This window comes from Nomia melanderi, chromosome 11, assembly GCF_051020985.1.
Source record: "Nomia melanderi isolate GNS246 chromosome 11, iyNomMela1, whole genome shotgun sequence".
NCBI classification, from domain to species: domain Eukaryota; kingdom Metazoa; phylum Arthropoda; class Insecta; order Hymenoptera; family Halictidae; genus Nomia; species Nomia melanderi.
The window spans coordinates 2613083-2636789 of NC_135009.1; the positions used below are offsets into that span (position 1 = coordinate 2613083).

At 31.9% G+C, this 23707-nt stretch overlaps 1 protein-coding gene across 1 annotated transcript in view; it reads right to left on the reverse strand.

Moving 5' to 3' along the window:
- Nucleotides 1-23707, reverse strand: part of LOC116435226 (potassium channel subfamily K member 6) — a 139923-nt gene that overhangs the window by 3864 nt on the left and 112352 nt on the right. The gene's annotated exons all lie outside the window — the stretch shown is intronic.

Below are 23707 nucleotides of genomic sequence, written 5' to 3' on the forward strand. Positions count from 1 at the left end.
TAAATACATGTTGTTTAAATATATAATAAATTTTCATTATAATGTAAACCATTTGTAACTCTAAAACTACCGGACAGGTTGAATTGACCCACTTTCGAATTTTTATTTTACAAGTATTTAAATTATGAGGGCATGTTTGCGAAAGACTTTCAATTAAATCCGTGTATTTGTACAGATATAAGGCTAAGAGGCTTTTTAAATCTAAAGAAACATATTGTTCTGATTTTTATGAAAAATTGAAAATGAAAATAAAAAATACACTAATTGCATTGAGAATGTTTCGGAGAAACGCCTTTATAATTTAAATTCTTGCAAAATAAAAATTTTGAAGTGCATCAATTTAACCCTTCCGGTAGTTTTAATGTTAAGATTGCTTCCCAAAAAGTTTATTTTAAAAGCTGGTGGCTTTCAAGTGGATTTTATATTTTTTCTGAAGTCAGTCGCATAATTATCATGTCTTGCCGAAGACATCTAGCAACTATACCAGTCGTACGTTATTTCACATAGTATTCTAGATTCCATGCTGGCTGCTACGTACCACGTCAGTCACGTATAATTAATTGTTCCCGCTTTTCCATCCATGTATTACGCGCTGCTGGAAAGAATTCTATATTATAATTTTTCTGCATTGTGATCTGGAGCACTGCGTACCGTGCAAATACCATTTTAAGAATTGCTTTATTAATATATGTATTAGTTATTGTACAGTGCTTTAACTTCGACCACTGCTGTTTAAGCAAGTATAGATATTATTATTTACACTAAAACTATCGAGCATTTAAAACGATTAACGTGTAAACCCTATCAAAATTGTAACAATAGATTATTTTCAGTTTCTTCAAATATTCATTATAGTATTCATGTGAAACTATTTATTTTCAAGATTATTTCGAATATGCAATGCTTTTACAATAATAATTGCGAAACAAAAAGATCGAAACCAGTCATTTTGAGTAGTACGGTGGTTCTAATATTAAGTATCTACGAATGATATGGATTTCTTTCGATACAAATTGTGATCTCTTTTATCGTAAGAATCCTTTTTCAGGATTCAGCAGAACATTATTGAGTTACTTTGCATACTTCTGTAGCTCTCTTTGCTCTTGACAATTTATTATCGTATTTGCTTTTGTATTTCTTCCGAAATATGGGCGACAGTTATGCTTCTTTCATAAATTCTTCTTTCTTTATGCTTCTCATATATACACGCAGTAAAATTTATACGAGATATTTATGTACGTGTGATAGATACTTTAAAGGGTAAAATAAGACAAAATAAAATAAAAGTTAAGCCTAATAAAATTGCAGGTTTCGACTTCTTTTTTTTAATAATAATATATTGTTATTAATTAATATGCGTTTTAGTAGCGATCATTTAATGGATCAAATTTTGGTCTCTGTCTTGTGTACAATATATCATTGTCTGTGATTTTACTGACCTACTTATATCACGCACATTGCTATTATCAATTTATCGTACTTCGGAGAGATTTTTCGCCATTAAAAAATTGTAAACAAAACAGAAATCACAATTTTCTTAGTTCTGATTGTGGTCTCATTTTGACATATACGATAATTTCTTAAAATATTTACTTCAAGTAATCGAATATCTTGTATAACATGACAACGAAACGATCATACAAAAGGCTTTGGTAAACGAACTTATATCCGTAGTTATAGCAACACTGACACTTTTTGCTTGGCCGACCTAGCTCAAGACGTGAGAGCTGCACTGTAATATGTTTTTGATCTACAGATAATTACGATTTTTAATTCTTCAGTAACAATTGAATTGGTCAGTTCAAAATTGACGACAATTGATGTCATATTAAATCAACAAAGCATCTGATCTGTGGTGGTCGATTTTCTTCTGACACTCTAGTAGATTCAGTAACCGATCAAATAACTGGTTATAAAATAAAGGTAAACAAATTAAACAATAAATTTTTCTTAGTGAAAACAGAAACAAAAGAAAAAGCAAATATTGGGAAACTGATTAATACAATATAAGATAATATAAGGATTGATATAAAGTTAAATGAGCGAAAGAAAATGCAAAAATTTTATCAAATCAAATTTTAGTTAGTGTTTAGTGTTAAGTTTCCGATCGGGAACGGAATGCAATAAAGGGTTAACCCTTTGCACTCGATTTACTTCCAATGTTGTTGGGTGTAAACTTGTATTTATTTTTAGGGAAATGAATTAAAGTAATTTACAGTGGTAGAATTCAACGTTTTATATTCATTTTACTTATTATTATTGTAATAAGATTTAATGTTTATAATCTTTCCAAGTGTGGTACTTTTTAAACTACCACAAATAAAGTATAACAAATTTGTATAGTCATCTCCAGCATGACATACGAGTGCAAAGGGTTAAACATAACTGATGTAACTGTGCCCCGTATAATAAGAATCCTTCTAAATATTAATCGGTGTCTTCGGTACACCAGTTTGAAAAGAAAACTCGAGTAGCATTTCGCGTAAACGAATATCGGAGAGTGGAAGATGCGAAAGAAGGAGGCATTTCCGAGATAGTGGGACGGGATCAGAAAAAGCAAGAGAGGCGAATCGATTGGACTGACGCCGCTTAAGATAATGGATCGCCTATTGGAATTGCTCTGGACCGTGCATGATAGCGGCTTCGAGTCCATTGCCGATGGAATTGCACTCGCGGAAACCTCGCGGAACTGCACGGAAGCCTATTCGTCACTGTCGTTCCACCTTATCGTTCACAACGGTGTGACCCTTTTCGTATCCGTTATCTGTTACCATTTGTTAGGAGCTACGGCAGATTGTCAGCCGGCGTTTTATTGGTCCAAGAACAACAATGCATGGAGCGAAAATGCAGACTGCGATAAATCCGTTCATCGTTTGCATCGTTTACGATTCTCAAGTCCGAGCACGTTGTTTCTTAGCCGTAAGTCTTAGATTTAGATATGAGAACATACTAACAGATATTTCTGTTTTTTTTCTTGATTCTAATGTTAACCCCTTATCACACAATATTCAGTTACTGTCGTGAAAAAGTTTTCAAACGGAAGTTACAAGAATTAAATATCACTTAATTATCTTAGGTTTTAATTAAATACCGTTTGTTATATTCTGAAGTCAAGGTGGATATAGATGAATTGGGAATTTTTTTTCATTGGTAAATTATTAATGACAAAGTTATCCTAGCGAGAGCAATTATGAAGTTAATCATAGGATAAAGGGTTAAGTAGGTATTAATTTTAGCTACTTATATTATAATATTGATATATTCGCGATTAGTAACGTAGTCTTACGGCATTTATCATCTTTTTAGGAGAATGGCGGCAATGTAGTTCTACAAAATTTTGCATTTTTGAGAAGAATGGCGATCAATGAATCCTACGTTATTTTAAAATCTGTGGCTAAGTGCTGACAAGATAGTTCTTTCATATATTTTGTATGTTTATGTACGTTTATTCAAATGCAGACATTTACGATATTCAGTTATAGACTTCTGGAAATTACACGTGGTCGCGGGTGTCTTAAATAAGGAAATGCTGTACTTAAAATAATATAAAATCTGTTTTAAGTTTTAATCGAGTACTTTATTGTCTTTTATATTATTTATTTTATTATATTATGAATAGTATTCGAATTTGGATATGATTTAAATTTTATTGATAGCTCGAGAAGTCGGTTGGATATTGGTAAAAGCAGATGGTATCTACACGCTACACGAAACTGCTCTTACTGAAATTGCTCTTTAGTAACAGAAGTGTAAGCAAATATGGAAATTCTATGGAGAACTAAAAACATAATAAAAATGGAAGTAAATAATATTACATATTAGTATTATATATTAAGTATTAATAATACATATTAGTAATATTAAATATTAAGTATTTACGTTCCCTTAGACATCCAGATATGTTCTAGTGCCCTTTTGGGTTTTACAATGAATTCTTTGTTTGAAGCTTTTCGTTTATCCTTACAGAGACATATAAGGTGCCCCATTTTAATCTGTAAATGAACTTATTTCCGCAGCGATTCGAAGTTTAAAAAAATGTCTCAAATGCAATTTTTTCTATTTTAAAAGGACAGTAATTTGTTATATTTAGTTTGTTTCTAGGTGGACGTGCATAGAAAATTCGAAGGTCGTTACCATTTTTTCAAGTATTTTCTAGTAAATAACTCAGAGTCACGCTGGTCAGTCATTTCGGTTAGATCTGGGTTAGTATTTATTTAATATTATAACACATTATCAATATTCTATTATTATTATCATTATTATTACTATTATTAATATTTTATTTCTTAAAAACAAAGATAGTTCGTATAATACATAAGTACCAATTTTTTTTACATCCATCGATTTAATAGATTATTTTCTACAAAAATCCGTTAACTTATTTACACTACAACCCATCGAAATAGAAAATATTGCATTTTAGATATTTCTTAAATACCTAATAGTTCCAAAAATAGTTGCACTTATAGATTAAAATGAGACATTTTGTGTACACACATTCACTACCACCGATTTCAGTAACAATAAGTTGACCCGTTCGCGACCACCGTTTCTGTCAACATAAAATGTAAGAAGTTCTCTTCATAGAATGCAAATAAAATTCAAGAAAAAAATCGTGTCATCTTGTCATACTTTACGTCTTGCGTTAGGATTTTAAATACAGGTACACGTGAAAATAATCTAATTTTCTCTTTGCAAGATACAACATTTTGAACGTGACGAATAATATGTGATTCTGGTTGTCAGTTGTTAACTCTTTGCCTCATGATTTATTCTGAATCAAACGTTCCTGCTTACTCCGTTTAATTGAAAATAAGAAAACTATTTTAGTTACGATACAGCATATTTGTAAAATAATTTGAAAAATTCAGTTTCGCACTGGTAGCACGTGAGTGAGGCTTGCCATTTCAGTTCAAGGGGTTAATATTGTTTCTTACATGATTAACCCCTTGCTCTATAATTTATTTTTTAACTGTGATCGATACAATTACTTTATCATTAATAATTTATTAGAAAAAGAAAAAATGTTGATGCTTATTCTATGTCTATGTTTACTCCAAAGGTGAACGATTAAAAACAACAAGTAACACTTAGGTTTCTCAAATTCAGTTTAAAATTTTCTTCACGAGTCTGACACGACATTGTAGGTCAAGGGGTTAAAATAATGTAGCTTCATTATCCAGTAGTAAATTATTCTATTTTCATTAGAATCATTTCACCAAAACGCTGCATAGTCACTTAAATTACTCACAACGGTAATAAGAATAATAAAAATGTTCAACAAATTAAGAGATGCGCGTACGGAACGAAAACTTACTCGAGCGTAATTGAATCAGGAATTGTCCTTCGGACAAAAATGCCCGTCCTCAAAAAAGGGGACGAAAGAAAATAAAATGAGGCGAGATGGCTAACGAAGAAGACAAAAGCAAGAACGCGCAGAGGGAAAGTGGTGAAGCAATAAAAAGAGAAAGTGTAGGGGTTCGTGAGGATTTAGACGGTAACTACACAGTAAGGGTAGCCAAGCTCATACGGAACCTCGGAGAAAAAATTAGAGAACATTAAAGGAAGTTACGGACGTGGAAAAGCGAAGAAAAGATGTGGAGGAAGTGTGGAGAAGTATTTAACTGACTGTTGTTTCCGTCAAATGTGAATGAAATTGTACCGTCTTATGTAAAATTGATTATACTGGGAAAAATTGAACAGAAAATTCAAAAGAAAATACATAAAACATGTGAACCCTAAGAGGATCGAGAGTAATGTTGTAGATACTACAAATCCATTACTTGAATTATGAAAGTGGTAATCATATTTTAATAAAACACTTGTGAGAAACTGTAATATGGTTTGATTTTGATTAAGAGATATTGAGTTTATATTTAGTAGCGTGAAACTGGTAATAATAAAAATTTGAAAATTTATAATAGTTTGATTGGGTAAAAATAATACTAGCTGTTTGCGCAGTGATAGAAATTATTATTGTAAAATTCATGTATTATAATAATTAAATTATTAAAATTATTCATCAATAAATTAATTACATTTTTTGCAAATGTTCCGCGGTAAAAGAAATGAACCATAAGAAGAAAATAAAAATAAAAGGAAAGATTTAATGCATTAGATAACAGTTAAAGTATGTTCTCATTCGAAAAAAATAAAAATATTATGAGTTAATGAGATTTTTTCTATCATTTATAAAAGTATGTCTTTATAACAATTTAGTGAATACAGCAACCGTTGTTTAGCTTATATTGGTCATCATCAAAGGATTCAGATGTTTGCTCACATTTTGCGAGTTCGAATACGCTTGAACGTGGTGTAGTGAAACTTAGAAAACTCATTGGGAACATGTCCAACTTTGACAAGCTGTCTTATTGTTAGAGCAGGGAACTTGTCCACAATGACCTCGTTACGGTTGCCTCTTGAACTTTCACTCGATCTGAGATAATGAAGATTTCCGTCCGACAAGTGCAAATTTCTGACACTGGTTTACCATAGTACAGTTCAAATAATGGTTGAAGTGGGTTGGTTTTCAGTTCACCGCTGTCAAAACGAATCCTTTAAATAATTGTTTGTTAAAAGTAACGAGAAAATAAATGAAAAGCATGGAATTAAATTATTTCATATGAGACTCTGGTTTTAAAAGTATTGATTTTGAAAATTCACTGACCACGTACAGGGCGAAGTACGGTTAACTAACTTGTCCGCTCATTACTCATTATTTCTACTGGCTATTGACATCACCTGTGGTTCGACCACTATCTGTTTTCCATCGATCTTAATATATTGTAACTGCTGGGTAAGTACGAAAGTTCTGTTAGTTACAGTACAACATATCGACAAGCTCGTATATTCCTTTCGATAACGAAATTCTTTGTGTTTGATATTGCAGAAGGTTTTAATTACTATATTAAAATAAAATATTGATATATGTATATAAATATTCGAGATTAAGTCCTTTTACAATCAAGAGAAATTCAAGAAGATGATTTCTAAATGTATTAAGTTCCAAATAACAAACTGTTTATTATATGTATTTCATTTATTTTGACAATAATTTGAGAATCGACATACTCTGATTTATTTAAATGCAATCTTCATTTTATGTGTAAGGAAAGTAACTACACATTCGTAACCATAAAGCTGTAATTAAAAGTTTACTTTTACATATATATTAAATACTAAAAATTCCATATCTTTATGCATAGAAATGATTTACATTCAGAAATATGTTATCATTCAATAAACATCCAAGATGAAAAATAAAAAACACGTATATTTTAAACATTTTTATTTCAAGCGACAATGTGCTCTAATAAATAAAAATAATAAGAAATAATAATAAAAAAATGGATTTTTACCTTTATCACCTTTTTTCACAACGTTCTGTACTTTTTATGGATAATTAATTTTTGTAATCTCTCATGGTATAGAATGATTATTTCGTATTGGAATCTTTTAGTGTTAGGAATATTTAACCATTTCCTATCATTTTCCACTCTACAGGGTTACACGTGCAGTTTGTTCGTGAAGGTACAAGTTCTAATTCAGTTTAATGTTTTGGTCCCGCAACTTCAACTTCGGCAACGAAATCTAGTCGGTAGTAACGACATACGATGAGAAATCAATTAACGGTCTTTATACCATGCTGCACGTAGCGTATTGATACCAAAACTTCTGGAACATCCTCGAAAGCTCAGGACGACGCAATGTTACGGAGTAAAGTTTGTAACAACTACCTGTGACGTTGGTGCATCTCTATAATATACGGTAAATAGTTCTGAAAGTTTTAGCACTTCTCAAAACCGTCGCAACGACCGAAACTTCATAGTTTATTCAGATTTATTATTGTCTTTAAAAATTCATAATCCAGTTTTACATTTTGATATGATGGCAACGACGGCAATGGAAATATTTCACTTTAATTGAAACTTAAAAGAAGGCGAAGTTTTCATATAATTAGATACATATGTATATGGAATTAGGTAGGTAGTTAAAAAATGCTATAATTATTGAGTTGTATCAGAATTTCGTTTACTTTATTCTTTATGAAAAAATAAATCAAAATATTAGATGAAACATTTTTTAACGTAACCTAATAAATTAATAGAGTGAAATTATTTTTGAAGCTAAATGTATTTCCGTTGATTTTAATGTGTTTTAGTCGTGAACGATAATTCATGAACTATTTTATTACTAGGTAAAATAGTATGTTCAGGTAATTATTTTGTACGTTGTAATACTTTTCATTGAATTCCGCATCGTCGCGTATCAATTAACAAACAAATCAATTATTTTTGACGTATCGAGAAAATGTTAAAAGAAAATGTCAAATTGAAAATTGAAATTAAATTGATGATAAATGATTAATCAATAACAGGTTTGTGCGGACAAAGGCATCCGACACAGCTATTCAATTCATTTTGACCAATTAAGCTATTTAATTCTGAAAATCTGTTAATATTCGTAATTAACTGTACTAATATTCATTGAGAAGGATTGCATGTAGTGTACATGTGGTATGAACGTACATGTATATTATCTTATAGGTACAATTTGTATGGCTTTTGTCATATTTCGTATTCATCCTATAAACGTAATGCTCATTAATTTTCAATCAATTTCAACCCGAATATATTAAAAACTACATAATCGTGTTTTTAGTAAGAGTTTCAGTTACTTACTTAGCATGTTACTAAATATTTCGATTCGATATCAGTTTCTTCATGTAATTATTTTCAAATCAAAGTGGCCTTGATAACTCTGGAAAAAGGAGTTGACAAAAAATTTGGCACCTTAAAGCTCTCTTTGAATCATGTTATTTTAGCTAACAAAATGTCTGATCGAACCATAAGCAACTGAATAATCCAAACTGATCACGCTTTGTGGTACACTCTGTATTTGAGTCTATCGCCAGTCACAATTCAATGGACAACTGAGTAATCTGTCATCCAAAGGTTTTCAGGAACACCATATTACACAGTTGTAAAGTGATGCATGGATAGCGGAGAGAAGCAGAGTCGCGGAAAAGGACGGGAAAGCCGGAACAGTGTAACGAGATGACGGTACCGCGATAAAAAAGGTAACAGACAGGAGACACGCGAGGCGGAACGAAACGAGAAACGGAAGAGACTTCGGGGATTATTTATTTCCACGGTAACTGCAATCCGCGGGTGCATTTTCCGCGAGACGACCGACCAAACTGCCTGGAAAACGAGGAGAAATTACATTGGTAAAAATAATAGACCTTGACCACTATCAGTTGCTCCCGTAACCAATTTGCGCCCGTACGATGAGCAACGAAATGATAAAGAACATCAATGTTTCATGTTACAACGAAGAAGGCAACGGGTCTGTCAATGATGACGTTGATATCAGTGCTTTCATGTACATATAAGATAGTGTACCAGTTAAAAATATGAGAAAAATTTTCTTAAACTAGTAATTTCATAACTATTTACTTTACAAGTACTAAATTATGTATTTCTTAGGAAGGAAAGACTTATTTGAGTAACTTACGAAGTCAACAGTTGTGTGTTCAGTTTCAATGTATTAGTTTCTTCAAATATTTGTAGCATATATTTCCTTTTGTTAATTTTACGTTTTATATTCCAGATTCATACTTTTCACTCTATTTTTATCGAAGGTGTCAAGCCACCTTTTAATACTTTAATTTGGAATTATTTTCTAAGATTAATCAATTTTCCTCAATTGACTTCTCGATCTTTTCTGTAATGAGTTTAAAATTAATTTATCGGTATGTTTTCGTTAAATTATATTAAATTGTTTGTTAGATTATATGAAGTAATTTAATAGATTTTATTAAATTACCTCTTAGTAGAAATAGGTATACACAAGGGAGCAGCAAAAAATAGTGTTAATTTATTACGTATTTAAAAATTTTGTAAATATTATAAAATCAGCTTAAATTTAATCGTTACTTTTAACATCATTGTTTATAGTCCTATACGTTTACAAACTGCTTTAGAAGAATGTATAAATTAAATAAATTGATTAAAATGATCGCAGAAATGTTGTAGTAATTAAATTTTTTATTTCTTCTAGTTCAATCAATAAATAATAATAATGTATAATTGACAATCTTTAGTTTTAGTCATTATTGTACCACAGCTCGTGCTCAGGATGCTTGATCGATCATATAGTTGTTGCACGCTAATGCTTGGTGGTAAATTAATATCAGGGTATTAAATGGAAATCCAGTTTAATGCTAATAATTGCAATGATTGAGGTGTTTCTGTGCTATAAGCGTTTTCTACGTTTATAATTTATGGACATTATTTTGAAACTCCGATATATTCAGTTTTTAGTAATAAATTATACGTTGTACATGAAATACGACAACGTATGATGTACAGCTGTTCAAGAACCTCAGAATATGATCTCTTGAGACTGTATTAACGGACCCAAGGCTGTGCCATGGCTGTGGCGATCCCAGATTACTTGTGTTGGGTCGCAGCAATCATTTTGAGGATAATTTACAAGCGCATCGTAATTGATCATTAGTAGTAAGTAATATTGCGATGTTATATTTCATTCTCGAGGATCATTACTTTATTAATTCAAAACATTGGTTACAATATATAAAATTTAATCTTTTCAAAACTAGTGGCACATATAATATGCCAGTTTTATTAGTTATTTACTTTTCTTATACATAAATTAAATATTATTTTTCTATTATCAATCGTTAAACTTTGGAGGAAACGTATACATAGAATAAGCATCAAAAGTTTTTTCGTTCCTAATGAATTATTAACAATAAAATAATTGTGTCGATCATAGCTGAGAAATAAATAATAGGACAAGGGGTTAAACTAGGCTTGTCCACCTTGTGAAGGTTGTGAAGCGACCCAACAAACGATCATGAGCTTACAAACTATATCAGATTGCGATTAAAAGATCCCTTAACAACACTACAAATACAAGTTAAACATTCTATTAACCCTTTGCAGTTGAATATCACCGTAATGACAACTTCGAGTTTCGATATCTAAAATCGAAAACTGCAAATGAATAATTTAATTATTCAATTAACGAAGGAATGACATGTGGCTACTTTTTTTACTATTTAAAACTTCGATGTATAATTCAATTTTATCTAAACAGAAACGTTAGAAATTTAAGACAGTCTCGTCTACAAGGAGAGAATAGAAAATTGCCGACCGTTAAGGGTTGATTTATATGCGACCCGTAATTAGATTGCATTAGTGCAGAAAAAGAACATGACACATTTATTTGTGATTTTTCTTTGTAAGACCATATATATTTATAGTTTATTTGTATCAGCTAACAATTAAATACATTCAGCTAGCAATGTTGATGTAATAGAAATAAAGATTGTATATTTTTATATGATTTTACACGAGTGTTCTGTTTCACCCTACCATTTTTGCGAAGCAGATGTTTCAATACCTTCAGAAAATCGTACTTCCCTTCTAACTAAATATTTTTATTAAAAAAATCTTTTATTTCTGTATAGCGAAAGGTCTACTGAAGACTTCCAAAAAAGATTCCATGCATCCAATGCTCCAGATATTTTCATATTACGATTCGAAACAAAGCTTTCCACTTTCTCCTACAAATTCGATAAACAAACGTAATCGCGATCATCGAGTGCGAGGGACAACGTATTCGCAATCACCGCGGCGTCTAATCAGAGTGCGCTCGCATGCGATGATTCACGGACCTAGCCGAAAACAGGGGTCGCCGACGACGCGACGGGGCGACTTATCTCGCGAGCGGCATTTACGCGGTGGTTCGAGCTGTTTAGTTTGCCGCTCGAAATAATTTGCATACGGCGAGACGAGGCGCTTTCGCCGCGCAATAACATCTCGAAGATGAGCCGTATGTCGCGCAGTACGCCACGCCGTGCACTGGCGACTAGTGGCCCGGTAGAGAAGCGAGCAACCCTTTCTCTCTCGCCCTCCGTTGCCCGGCTGCTCGTCAGCATCGTTTCGTGGTGCAAGCCTGCCGGGGATTCTCGACGCGACGTAACCCCCGGGCTCGTAATGGTAAGTCTCTCCGCGCGAGGACCTGAAATTAATAACGCGACCCGGCGCAAATACGGTGCACATAATTAAAGCGATATTACGATCTGGGACAACGGCTGTATCGTCTAGCCACCACCGCCGGCTGGCTCCGCACGGATGTTATTTAGCTCTTGCCCAGTGCGGCGGAGCGCCGCCGAATGCGCTTCGATTTCTAGCTCGGATCGAGCTGTTTGCGACCAGGTGATTTATACTGATTCATCGTTTTGATGAACAAAGAGGAATGGTGCAGGAAGAGTAGCAGGAGGACGAGAAGGCTGCGACGGGATAACAAACAGCCCCCGACTACTCCTGGATTCTTTTTGTCGGGGATTAATGTAATGGGTTCAGGGCTGATTTCATTTGTACCGATAATTCTTTGCTTGAAATTTATCGTTGACGTGAATGTATTATTGCAAGTTTCTCCTGTGGTGGATTTTTGTAAAGTTTTGCGAGGTTTTGTTTGTCGTGATTTCGCGCGGCTTTATTGGGATTCCTGGGCCGAATTAATTCGATAGTGGCTCTTCGAAATTTTTCTTTTAAGGAGGTGGTATGCGCAGTTTTGGAATTATTGAAGCTTCGTGGGTAATTTAATGGTGGAGGATATTAAAAGAATTAGTTGAAATATGAAGTCTTTTGGAAATGGAACAAAATTTATTTTATATCTTCTTTTAATTCGAGAATGAATTTTTGTTGTTTGGTAATATAACTGCTTGTAATATAATGGAAGTTTAGTGTCTGTTTAATAAAACTCATTTGAGAGTTATATCTTGCACGAAGTGCAAGAAAGGTTCAGTAATAATAACTTTGACTATAATCTAACAATTTCTTCAGTTTATCCATATTTTATAATTAGCTGCACCTAAATACCTATATTTTCAACATCGGAGAATACAAAGAAAATGAATTAGCCTTTGGCAAGACTTCACTTCTTAGCGATTTATGAAATAGAGTTCTGTACACGTTTATTGTTATTCATTATTTTTATATTTCAATGGGTGAGTAGAGAAAAGGAAAGTATATTTCAAAAAAATTCAGACAACTTCTTCCGTACTGAAAAATGAAAATAGTGATTCAATCATTAAAAAATAATACACTATTTTTGAAAAACATAAAGTTGAAACAAGCCCTCTTTTTTCTTTTTTCTAATAAGTAATATATATTTATACAGAATCCGTTAATTATTAGGTTCCAGTATGTCGACTGAAATTTGAACATAGTCCATTTTTCCCTGCAGTCATTAATATTCATTTATCTTTTATGCTTAATTTCTGAGATGTATAGTAACTAAGGAACAATATTTTTTAGAAACGCTCTTTACATCACATTCTATTTTTTTCTCGCGAAAAACTACTTTTGAAAGATTTATAACTAAGACCCTTACTCTAGACACCCTTTTATTTCCTTGCCCAGAAGAGGAGGGTTCTAAGCTTTATTTAAAGACGGGAAATCAGAGTTCCTCCGCTTACAATTGTACTATAAACGCGCGTTAACCCGAGACACAGCTACGAACCACCAGTGCGGTTTTGGATTTTTCCTTAATCCTTTGCAACCTGTACGTCGCTCCAGCGGGACATACCTGAATACATACCACGACAGCATACTTCCATTTCAAAGGCAACGAGCTCAAGGTGGGCGGTGACAAAATATAACAAACCATCCTACGAATATTCTTCTGTGATAGTTTTCGCCCACTGACACTCTGACAATACATATCCAAAAATTCAAATCTCGCTGAAGAGGAAATGTAAAACGTTTCTTGACTGACAGAGAGCAACAGGTCGATAAACAGGATAAGTTAAGCAATCGAGGAAGCAAGATCAAACTGCAGTTACTTGAAATATTATGCTAGTAATTTTTTATAAAATTCAGTACTTATAATACAATAATAATAAATAATAATAAAGTTTAACTAACATTATTTTTGTTATGCATATATGCATATATAGCTCCCATCAACGAATTTTACAATTAAAAGTTCAAATAAATGAAGCTTTTTGGACTCTCTCTGATACATACATTTATAAATACTTTATATGGTTAAATATGCTTTTCGTCTCCAACTTCAATAAGAAAGTAATATTGGTTTTGTAAGTACAAATGGAAAACGGATCATTCGAGTTACGCATGTTTCATGTATAAATTAAAAAAAAGATGTTCTTTACATTATTTCGTTTTTCATAAAAAAATGAAGCTACTGTTTATTGAACATTTTCTTCTATTATTACTCATTTTCAAAATTTCTCATGAAATAAGATTTAGATCTGCAAATTCAAGATGTGCCTTTACCAAATAAAGTTTTGTTTAACATAATTCTATCACATAACTCTTGTTATGAATATATGACACAATTTAGTTTTTTTTAATACGACATCTACATTCTATGCATACATTATCTAAATGAATATTATAGGCAAATAAATATATTGAAAGTTAGTATAAAGTTGTCCAACAAAATAAGAGCTATGCAATTAAATAAATTTATTAAGATGTAGTTGTTTTTTAAAATCTTTAACTGCAACATCTTTAACCCTTTGTACTCGACAGGCAACTCTCAGCCGGCACTTGATTTCATACAGTAAAAGTATAGTGTTTGATAGTTAATATTAAGTTTCGTACAATACATCAATATGTGAAATATTGAAATAAAATCACGTTGCTTTACAGTTCATTTGTGATTTATAGTTAAGTTAGTTAAGAAAATGTTACCTATATCTCATCAGAAAACGTTATCCCTCCGTCGGAAATATGGACCATCAAAGATATGACGAAAATTTCAGTTCTTATTTTTTGTTAAATGTAATAAAAATTTGGCTAACGTGTTTGTATATTAAATTAGGGATTATAATTAATATTTCAGAATATTTTCAGATTTTTACAGAACTTGCAGTAATAAAAAATCAAGCTTGCCAATAACAGGTTTGCGTTGGTGAAAAAATATATTCCTGGTGAAGGGTTAAATATTTCTAGCGAAAAACTTTCAAGTGCAAAGGGCTAACAAATGCGGGAAGGCCTCAAAGTGAATTCATATCAATAGGTTGTGTGGTTGGCGAAATGTATGAAAGGAAGTAAGAAAAATGATAATAGGGAATGGAGTTGGACCCGACTATCGACCAGTGGTGGTGGCCCTAATGTGTAATGATGAGAGAACAAATGCGAAGAGTAAAGAGGAAAGAGTGAAAGAAATTATAGATCCGCCTGAAGAAGAAAGAGAAGACTACAATAGAGAATTGAAGAGGAAATAACAGCGAAAAAATGAAAAAATTGTATTGCACATTAAAGAGAGGAGCAAATGGAAAAAAAGAAATTAAAGGTAAAAGAAGATGAAAAAATAGTTGATTGAGATTATAAGTAGAAAAAGCAATTGCTGAAAGAAAAATTAAAGACATTTTGTAAGAACGAAGAGGAAAAAAAGAAGTAGAAGAAGAAAGGGATAAATATAAAGATGTAAAGGAGAAATAAAGTTCATTGTATAGGAAAAAGAAAAACAAAAATAAATAACGAAAAAGTAATTAACAATGAAAAAGAATATGGAAGATTGAGAAGACGAGAACAAAGAAATAAAGAAAATGTTTTATGAATAATAATCTAAAAGAGGGATGCAAGGTATATATGAAATTATAGGGGAGTAATAATAATCCCAACAACAATAATATACACATACAAGTACATTTGGGTATTTGTAAATGCGCTAATGAAGAAAATGGAATGGTACAACATAACCAAATGGGATATACAAAAGAAACGTATAATGGTTACAGGTTGAATTGTACTAAAACAGAAGTATGAAACAGAATAGTACAATTTTATATCACCAGTTTGCATTAGACACTGGACTTTATAATTTTTTATATACATATACTGTTTTTATTGTAGATTTATAATTTACTTAGTTGAGTACAATTAAAAGTGTATTTAGATATATGCAAAATGATTTAACATTAGAGGATTCGCTTTGGAAAAAGTTACTGTCTTCTACTTATTATATGTGTTTATATAGTTTTAAAATTGTTGTAACTGTCGGTTCATTCAGAATGTTTGCAGTATTTTGATTAGTCTTTTACGTGGAATTCAATTCAATGCTTCTTACACAGTGAATATAATGTAGAGATCAACGACCGGTACAGACCGATCATACGATCGAGCTCGGTCGCGTTCGATAAAAACAGTAATAAATATACGAAACAGGAGCAACGAACTCGGAAGACCTTCCGAGTTGTCAAAAGCAAATGTGAACGTGACTGCGCGAATGTGAGGTATGGATGCGAAAAACAAAGACAGCGCGTGTGAGAAAGAGAAGGGGAGAGAAAGAGTAAACGGGAGAAAGTGAGAGAGGGAATGGGAATGTGTGGATACGAAGAGCAAAAGGTAAAGAGAGCGAATTATTTGTATCTATGCGATAGCGACAACGACAATAACAATACTGCAATTCTGTTTTAGTTTTCTGTAAATATATATTTTTTGTTATTAAAACATACGGAATTCTAATTCGTCTCCACGCCTTGTTCTAACAATAAGTAAATAATGTTTAATTAAATAATATAATTAAATAGTATAATTAAATGGTATAATTAAATAATATAATTAAATAATGCAATTAAATAGTACTGCTTGTCATCATAAAAAAGGACAGTATAATTCAATCCTCTTATAACATGCTCAATTCGTTTCGTGTTGGATCGAAAATGTGTTGTAAGAGTATCACGTTATAAGAGAATTGACCGTGCATCTTATAGAATTCAAACTGTCTTGACTTTACAGACTAAAATGGATAAATCTAACATATTATTAAGATCTATAGTATACAGTCAGTACTATATTAGCTGATCCCTAACGTATAGCTTCGTCAAATTCCTCATATCAGTTCTCAAACCAATTTCAAGTCAAACAGATTGTTATATCGTAAATTTAGCTTAACTTATATAATGACAGAGGAACATATAACTGAACCGGATAGTATTTATCTTGGTCAATGCTGACATTCAATCCTTCTTCGTCGACGTTCAAATTTACGATCACATGAAAATCGTCAGAAACAAAATATCAGAAATATTCTTATTTCTTGTATATCACTGTCTTACTTTACCTATTTTCTGGTCAACAGTATCTAGCTGTACAGCTATTGATTCACTTATTTATTTATTTCGCTAATAAATGCGGGCATCTATATGCAACACTTCGGAAAGCAGACCCTTGGAGAAGTTTTATGCAAATTGTTTAAATGATTTATGAAAATATCTATGTGTTATCATAGCAATACTCTCTTTCTTCTCTTAAAATCTAAATTAATATTCTAAAAACCTATTCAATTAAATATTTATTTGTAAATTTAAATTAAACCCCCTCAAATTCTATTTATTTCTATAAGAATAATTTACCATGAAATTAAAACAGCAAGAATGTTATACTTCTTTCGTAACCAAGATACTTAATGGATCACTTCGATTTTAGGTACATAAAAAACCAACATACCTACGTGATACCTAAGTAACTTTTCATAACTGTCTTAGAAAAACTTAGTAATCAATGTATTTCCTGATCTCATCATTAGTGGTACATCAGTTTTATCATTGTCTGTAATAATTACTTATTATGTGTAGTAAGAGTGTAGAATGATCGAACCATAATTTTGAAACTCTCTTATAATATGCTTTGGAAGTTTTAAGGACTTTCCTTATCTCAAAAAAACGAGAGTTAGAAAGAAACAACTTCTAATCCGGATCTATTCACATCTATTAAATTCTAAACTAAAGGTATTAATAAAAAACTAAAAAATTCTTGTATCCCCGACCGGACAAGGAACCAAAGAATAAATTCTTAACAGTAAGGGAATTGAGAAACGTAAAAGAACCCATGTCTGTTTCTCTATACCTAAAAATTCACTTAACACCATGTTTACAGAGCACGTCAATTTGACGCGTATTGAATTTTATAAACACTATTTAGTATATGTTCACGTCTACTTTCACTGCCGCAATTATATCAGTATATACTTCAATTATCCATTTTTAAACCTCTAACTTCCAAAATCTGAATAAACGAACATGAATTTTTTCAGGAACAATAGAATAAACTGTACAATAAACGTCTGTAAACTTAATGTTGATGAATGTCAAATTGCTTGAAACTGGTACAGAAGTAGAGGACGGACAAGGAAGAGCCGAAACAGTATCGAAATGAGAGGAAAACGAGTAGGAAGGAAACAAGGAGCGCTAAGAGTAAGGCGGAAGGGTGCAGAGATCGAGAAATAAAATGAAATAGAGAGGATGTGGATGGAATACAGAGATTGTTTGGGGCTACACAGAGACGATGTATACCTCTGATGTTCGAGATACTTCTCCGAGGCTGCTTGTACATGCCGACACCGTCAAGGAAATGTCGTCCCATAAAATATATCTCGCGCGTTGGCTTATGCTGCGCACAGGCCGGCTCGGTACTTCATGGAAACGCACATTCTCCGGTTGAGCGTGTTGAGGGTGACACGTCCAGAGATAAGGTTGATGATAGGGTTGAAGGATAAACCACTCGGGGGCTGTCCGATGTATCACTGTGTTTCGCAGCTTCTGTGCTACTCGTCACCGGAGATCATTGACGAAATTTTGTCGCCAACGCGCGTAATTTTATCTCCCTATTGGGGATCGTTTGCGTAGCGCAGCGTTAAAACTCGTATTCCGACGAAGATTATATGGAATATGTGGAAGTTTATTGTACATCTTAGTGTCATTTTTAAGAATCGTATTTATAATGGGTTCTGGAAATAAATAAGAACTTCTGTTTTGTATGGAATTTTGTGCAAAGTGTGTATGATGTTATTTATATGGTCCAATCGTTCTAGGTTTAAATTAATTTGTTATTACTCGAAAGCCATTCTTTTTCATTGTGTTGATTGTCAGTAGCTATTTCAGTATTCGATACAATATTTTTATTTATCGGTTGATACTAAAAACACTTCGTCGACTAAACATTGTCAATTGAAAAACGTTAACTTGGTGATAGAAGTAAGTTACTGCCTATTGTTGGTTTATCGATCTAGTTGCGAAGAGATAGTGTATGTCACATTCAAATGTTCGTAAAATAGTATCCGTGTAAAAGTAAAGACTCAATTAAAAGTGTGTTATCTACATTAGGATATATTGCAATTTATTTTCATATTAAAACGGAGAGAACGTTCTTTTAGAATAACATATATATGATGTATTAAATAAAAATGAATACGATTAAGGATAATATTGATCTTTAGTTTTTATATAGAAACGTGGATACACAGCCATTAAATCCTGTTTATTAAATTTATAGTCGAATACATTAAACCATTTCCTGTACGATATCAAGTGGAAAATGAAAAAAATGGTTTGTTTAAATTTATAAGAATAATAAAATTCAAACACAGATATAAGGTTATTTTAAAACGAATTAAATGATTTGTTTTAATATTTATGTATAATGCTGCTCGAAAATTGGCAATCGTTTTGCTCTTTTAATGAATATTAGTCTTTACGTAATTCTATCATTAAGAATTCTGCGTAAAAAATGATTTTTGAAGGTTGAAATATACCTCAAATACTACAATGATAGTAATTGTAGCATCATGCGATAGATTTGCGAACTAGAGTAGTGTAATTATTTATAAATATTTTCAATAACAATTAACTAATAAGTACTCAGTTAAATACACAATTAACTAATTGTAATATAATTTTGCATGTTTGTTTCCAAAAGTTGTTTGAAGAAGGCTGCTTTTTTGTCCATCATTATAACTATACAGACTGCAAATCTTTATTCAAATTCAAATTTTTAAGAACATAATTAGTAAAATAGAATTATGATAGAAAAAGATTCTTAAAAGATTCTTAAGAGTATTTCTTAATAAATAAATACTATAAAAAACAGTACACTTTGCATATTTTATATATATTTTCGTATCCTAGGTATTTTATCGAATTTTGCACTGTCACATTTCCCATAAATGTACACAAATTCTCAGTTTAATTATAAGAAATATTTCATAATGATCAATTTGTTCAAAACTCAGATCGTAATGATTTTGAAATACGAAAGAAACTTTCCAAGTGATGTACTTTACGCGAATAAAATAATACTATAGAAAAGATATTAATAGCGACTAATAATAATAATAATAATAATAATGAATTTTATGCGGTTTGATTTGATGTCTTGGTCTTAATTTAAAATTTGTTTCATCAGAATGTGTTATTACACCGTTACAGTTAATTAAAAAATATAATACATGTAAATCCTTTTTCATAGTCATCGTTGTTGAACTCTTTTAATTATTATTTACTTTATGCGTATGCAACCTTTTATAATTAAATAATAAAGTAATGAATTTTGATTTATAATTTGCACGCATGCGTATCCGAAGCGTTTACTTTAAAAATTAGACGTCAAGATTGGTGATGAATGTTAACGATGTACAACTGGACGTTGATTATATTCATGTATGCAGATACGTTAAATAAATATGTAACACCTATAAATATAAATAATCATTCTTGTAAATCGTATAATTACACGGCACATAATTTGTAATTCTGTATTTATAATCATAAAATTGTGAAGTAATATGAATAAAATATTTCGTACATGTTTAACGTCCAACATATAAGTGAACATTGTAACTTGCATGAGCTTGTTAATACAGAAATCTTGTAAATTCATTCATCTTTGGTTTATATATTTTTCATAAATTATTGTATTTTAATTTCCCATTTTAAGGTTATTATGTTTAGTGCTTAACAAATAAAATATTGTTTAATTAAATTAAGTACGTAAATCCAATACATCACAATAGTATCATTTCCATCAAGTATTTGAAAAGAATTATCTTATTCAAACAGATAATTTCCTTATAATTTCAAGCGACAACTTGAACAAACATAACAAGCAACTATTAATTGTAAATCAATTTACAATTTATTCCGATGAATATATATCTATGCAACACAATAAAAACATATCAATAATATCACCAAATATATGCCTTCCACTGTTTCAAGAGCAGATGTAACAGCCAATTAATCCTCTCTCGCTACAAAACAGAATTCAAAAGTTCACGCAGTCCATCTTTCCCTCCATCGTTCAAAACTACCACGTTAATAACAACAATAACATCAATAATGTTGACGTCGGAAGTGACGTATCAATTCGGTGCCATTGATAACGTCCAATCGGTAATTGTTTCTGATCTAGAACGCAAGGTGTTCGCGTCTCATCGGAATGCAAGCCGGCGGTCGGGCCGGAACAACCAGTTGAGGGAATAAAGACGCGATAAGGTCGGCGCATAAATCACGGGGAAAGCTATTCGGAGCAACATATATTGCAGGCTGTCTATAGGGCCGCCGTTATTGTGGCGATTTTCGCACCGGGACCAAGCGTTTTACGAGTGAACAGGCCGAAGCAAATTGCCGACTTTTTACAAAATATGGCCGAGATTGAAGATAGACCGGCGAGGAACAGGTCCGCAACATTTTGCAAGTTGGTTAAGTGCGGAAGAACGTAAACGGTAGAAAAGAAGACGGGGGTGGGGGGAGGATTAATGCAATCCGCGTTGTACCGCTGGTGGGGATATCTACATCCCTGAAATACGAATAGGTTAATAATTTTGGGGATACCGTAAGTATGTCGTACAAATTTGGATGATGACCAAGAAACTTCGCCGAAAGATATCCCATTACATTCTATCCTATATTGAAACTTGCGAGAGGACAAATCGTTTATCAGATTTAAACTTGGACACCGACCAAGATTAGTTAACATACAATTTAATAGGGTCGTGTATCGAGCGCGATCTTATTAGCTGCGACGAACGGTTTTGCTAGATACGCACCGATAAAATAGGTAATTTAGATTAGATCAGTTAGACGATAACTGAAAGTACGGAAGTTGAGCGAAATATTAACGGTAATATGCTTTTTGTGGTTTGAACGGTGACTTTGTTTGATGGTGGCTATTAGGATTATTTATTGGGTGATTCGCTTGATTAAGATTGTACAGTTGTTTCTTTATTTCGTGATGAACATCATTACGATTGAAATGGAGTTTGGTCACTGAGTTTTTGTATGAAGTAATTCTCAACCCTTCCGGTATGATTTAATTATGAAAAATTGTGCATGATTCTTTTTATGATTCGTACATTTTGTTAATTAAACAAATATTAATTATAAGTAATCTGTCCAGGTACTACTAAATAGTATGCCAATTTATTCTCAATTAGGATCTGTACAAATTTTGTGCACGCAAAAACATGTTACCTGTAATCTTAGCAAGAAAAATTAATGACGAGCTGTACTCGTCATTTTACTGCAAGGGGTTAACGCTTTACTATATGTAACGCTTTTGATCAAGGCAACCACTCAGTAACTATCAATACTGTTTTCGTCATCGCGTAGAGTCTATGTCTTCAACCACAAAGCTTTGTAATTTTAAGATCAAATTATAAGGGAATCTCGTAATGTTGTTTTGATTGTTTTTGTTCTAAATTAGCGTTTTAAGCATTCAAAATCGAAAAGCTGATTAATAGGCTTGCGGTAGATAAAGTGTTCATTATGTTAAAGACAATTTGTAGATGTTTACTTTATGCTGTTAACTCTGTTATAAAGATTTTTCGTAAATTTTATGAGTTTTTTTGATCTATGTATTGAACATTGACGTAGAGAGAACTCTGTAGAGGAAATAAATAGAATTTCATTGTGAAACACGGAAAAATACAAAATGTATTAATAGAAACCTCTTTTCTGGCACTAATAAACTTCTAACTTATTAGTTGGTTACTTAATAACTTTTAATAATATGAATGTTTGAATCCTTAGACTTAAAGCAGACGAAATCAGGGTTCGAGAGCAGAAAACTATTTTAAGAATATACTTTTTAGAAACATATTTACTCTCATCAACATTTTGGCGCGAATTAGTTTAACCCCTTGTTCTATGATTTCTTTCTCGACTGTGCTCGATAAAACTACTTTACCATTAATAATTCAGTAGAGACAGAAAATAATTTGATGCTTATTCTGTCTACTTTTATTCTAAGGGTTAAAGATTGATAATAGACAAGTAATATTTCATTTATATGAAAAATAAATAAATAACATTTAGATTGGTTGAATTCGGTTGAAAATTTTCATCACGAGTCTGATTCGATATTATAAGATAAGGGGTTAAAGTTCATTTGATAGGAGTGTATCTGGACTCCGAAAACCTAAATATTGACAGACAGAATAAATATGATAAGCGAATTATTAAGGTCACTTAACAGCCAAGTAAACACGTGTAAGATGATTGTTTTTGTGTCTCTTTGTAATTGTGTGCATATGTATGTTCAGGAGATAAAAAAAGTGAAGCGAATTTTTAGGGAGTGACAGCAAGGTTAATAATCGGAGTGAGTCGATCATTAATTCGAAGCGACTTCATGACTTTCAGTTAATTTGATGTCAGATTTTGATGAAAACTCTGGAATTCGGGGGGATTGAAAAATATAAAGTAATATTAATGTTTTTTCTTTCATTTCGTAGTTATTAATGTTTAATGGAAATGACGTTTAGAATTCTCATTTTCTGTATGACATCATTTTAACCATATTTCGTTAATTAAACTTCAATGTATTTCATTAAGTTATTCATATTTTTAATAATATTTTGTCATTTA